Source organism: Austrofundulus limnaeus, unplaced genomic scaffold, assembly GCF_001266775.1.
Source record: "Austrofundulus limnaeus strain Quisiro unplaced genomic scaffold, Austrofundulus_limnaeus-1.0 Scaffold10, whole genome shotgun sequence".
Taxonomy (NCBI): Eukaryota; Metazoa; Chordata; class Actinopteri; order Cyprinodontiformes; family Rivulidae; genus Austrofundulus; species Austrofundulus limnaeus.
The window spans coordinates 2092830-2096358 of NW_013952412.1; the positions used below are offsets into that span (position 1 = coordinate 2092830).

The 3529-nt window shown below is 38.2% G+C and overlaps 1 protein-coding gene across 1 annotated transcript in view; it reads right to left on the reverse strand.

The window, feature by feature from the left end:
* Nucleotides 1–3529, reverse strand: part of unc5da (unc-5 netrin receptor Da) — a gene marked incomplete in the record, with an annotated part of 274340 nt that overhangs the window by 111510 nt on the left and 159301 nt on the right.

The window sequence follows — 3529 nt, forward strand, 5'->3', positions numbered from 1 at the left end:
TGTTAAATCATTTTAGGGAATTGGTTAACATTGTTCTTTCAGCAATTAGTCTGTTGTGTTACTCTAACTTGTGTGTTCATTATTTGTTAACTTGTGTTAAACCGTTCAGCAGAAGTAACTATAAGTGAGAGTGGTAGGCCTAGTCATTAATAAGACCTGTGAGTTTCACTTTGTGTTGTTCATGAAGAAGAATCCAATAAAGGTTCTTCAAAACTGCCACCTGGTGGTGAAGTCTTGAACTACAACATGAGCTACACTCTCTCTGTAGCTGTGAGGTGTCATGCTACAATATTGTGCTTGACGCATGTGCACTGTTATAAAGAACTTGTACGATTTACTAGAAAAGATACTTGCAACAATTTGCTCTTGTTTTAAAGTAAATTTAAATGTTAAAAATTCAAGTAATATTTACTCATCATTATCTAGTAAAAGTTATTAAGAATAGTTAAAGATTTGTGAATAAATCAGGATTTTTTCAAGTACATCTTACAAGTTATGGTTTTCAGTGTGGATTGTGTCTCTTTTTCAATATTATTTTTGTAAACTGCAAAAATAATTACCTGCAAATGCAGTTCAAAATGTATAAAATTAAAGAATTTCTTGAAGGAATATCGCCCACCACCTATCATGCCAGAATTCTTCTTACATTGAACAATAAAGGGATTGTGACCATTTGGGTCAAAAATCTTAACCTCATGCATAATCTCAAGTTTGGAGTATGTGTTGGAAATGAGTCTCAACAACAACGACACCAATCTGTGCAAAATTGTCAGTTTTATGGGCTTTTTTGTTTTGTGATTATCAGATAGCTGTGTTGGGCATGTTACAGTGCACTTGCTCCAAAGATCACTTTTTGTAGACAGACTTCCAGTTATTACATTATAAAGGTTTCTTTAAAGTGTAACCCCCCCCCCCCCCCCGTGAAAGCATAACCCCACCCCCAGGCTAATTTGTACAATTCCAATAAAGTGGGCGGTGCTACTGAGGGACACAGCCAGGAGCGAGGAGGTGTGGTCAGGATGAGGGAACTGGCCAAGTAGGGGTCTCTGCGCATGAGTGGGCGTGTCCCAACGAAAGGCGACTCTAAAGCGACACACCTGATTTGATGGACTTTTTTAAAGGGAAACACCTGACTGGACAAGCAAAAAAGGGGCGTCGCCGTACGGCACCACCTGATTGGACAAGAACAAAAGGGGCGTTAATGTACGGCACCACCTGATTGGACAAGAACAAAAGGGGCGTTACTGTACGGCACCACTTTTTCTGGAGAACCCTACTTGGGTCACATTTCTCCTGGTTAACCTTAGTGTTGGGGTCAGGGTCAGGCTGTAAAGACATCAAGGAGGGTCTAAGGATACCGTCATGTAGGCCTCGTAGCCCACAGTGTTTATGGTTTAGACACGCCCACTCTTGTGACACGCCCACTTTCATTCCACAGATAACCCCTTCTCGAACTGGCGGCTAGCTTAATTTGACAAACTAGCATTTCTGAAAACATTTCTAAAAAAATTGTGTATTTTGTAAAATGTAAAGTTTCATGATGATTTCAAACATGTAAACTTCAGCAAAACATTGTATAAAATATGACTGGGGTGTAAACAGCACAGGAATAATATTTTCTCATTTCTTTTTGTTTCAAAGGTTCATTTGAAATTCACAAGACGGCTCAGACCAGGACTGATGCATGTTCTGTGCCCCTCAGAACAATCAGAAGACACACGAGGCTCTTTGCCACCGTCTCATCTCTCTGCTGCTCCATCCTAAACCCCACTGCTGCGACGGTGGAGGAGCCAGGAAGTCCATCATATGAAAAAAGTTTGCGGTGCCGAGGCTCAGTAATGATAAACTGATTATGAGTGACCGCCCCGTTCACAGGATTAAACATCAACAAACAAGATTTATTACAGAGAACTGGGAATGTTGAAGTATTTTTTTTTCGAAAAATTTATTCATTTTCGGTTAAAACTGAACAATTTTTATAACAAAACAAAAAATCAATTTACAAGAAAATGAAAGGAAGCAGAAAGAAGAAATAAATCTTATATCTGCTCCTTTTTAAACAAGAAAAAATACATTTAAAATAAAATACATTCAAACACAATAATCTTTAAATAACAGAACTAACCAAAACCGACTCCGTGTCAATTTTTTTTATGTTTTCTTACAATCCATATCAGTTTGTTTTTATACTTCTTATATTTTTCTTCAGACTCTTTTGTTCTTAATTCCAGAAATTGTGATGACATGGAACAGCAACTTTGTTAGTTTAAAAAATATTGAACCACAAATAGGATTGCTTCTGTAAGTTAATTCAGTTCGTTTTGTGTTTGATACGAGGGAGACGTCAATGTGTCTCTTTGCCTTCATCTCCTCCTCCTCTTTTCCTCCAGCTCTGTCATTTCTGAATGTCCACATGTGAGGAGAACTGGTGGGCTTCCTCATTGAAACACAAAGAGTAACCAGAGTGACACAGCTAGTTTCACAGCAGTGGAAGGTCCCACTCGTCACTGGTGGGCGAGCCCAGCGGGTCTGAGCCTTATTGGATTGAGTTGATTTGGGTTTTAGTTACTTTTTAAAATCCACCCAGAGGTCCTTGAGATAATCTAATTACCAAAGACATGATCTGATCAGGAACAAATTGTGTGTGCGTCATAAACGAGACCTGCTCACTTTAGTTCCCCGTCCATCTCTTTGACAGTCCGCCTGTTAGCCTTATGAGATTATTTAAATAATGATGATTCCAACAAAACTGCTAACAGTTGGTCACTACTGAATGGTGACGGGGGGCATCAGCGATGGTTGACGTGAAGTTCTATCTTGATTTTTAGAATATATGCAGCAAAAAGCACACAAAATATCTGCTCAATACTTGTAAAATTGACCGAGTTACAGCCATCTTTTTGCATTTTTAATGTAAGTTAGGTGTGGTAGCCATATTGAATAATGTTGATTTCATATATAAACCAGTTTTAGATAAGTGTCCAATAATTACGTTCTGCTAACTTAAAAAATCAACCCTGTGGTTAATGAGATATTTTGCTAAAAGACAAACACATTTACATTCATGCACTTACACAGACAGACATGGGCAAAAATATTTGTCTGGCATTGTTTCTCATCATTGGGTGATATTTAAACCTCAGAGAAGTAGAAAACAGCACGACAAATGTAACAACCAGTGGTGGGCAGCGCTAACCTAAAAATTAGCTCCACAATTTCTAAAGCGCTTATGAAAATATTTAGGTCCGCAACTTCAAAAGCATTTATGCTGTAGAAAAACTAGTGGAAGCTAATTCTGAAGTGCAAGTTCAATTTGACACTTACTAGTTGGCAACAATTCATGTACAATATATGCACAACTCCGCCAACTACGGGTGTATGAACCCTTTTACAGCTTAATTTTACAACTGCCCATTGCTGGGGATGTGATTTCATGAAAGACCTTTGGCTCCTGGTGTAAAAACTAAGAAGTTGTTGAGGATTGCTATTTCGGCTTCTTTTTTGTCTTTTTCTTTTGTTTGTTGTAGAT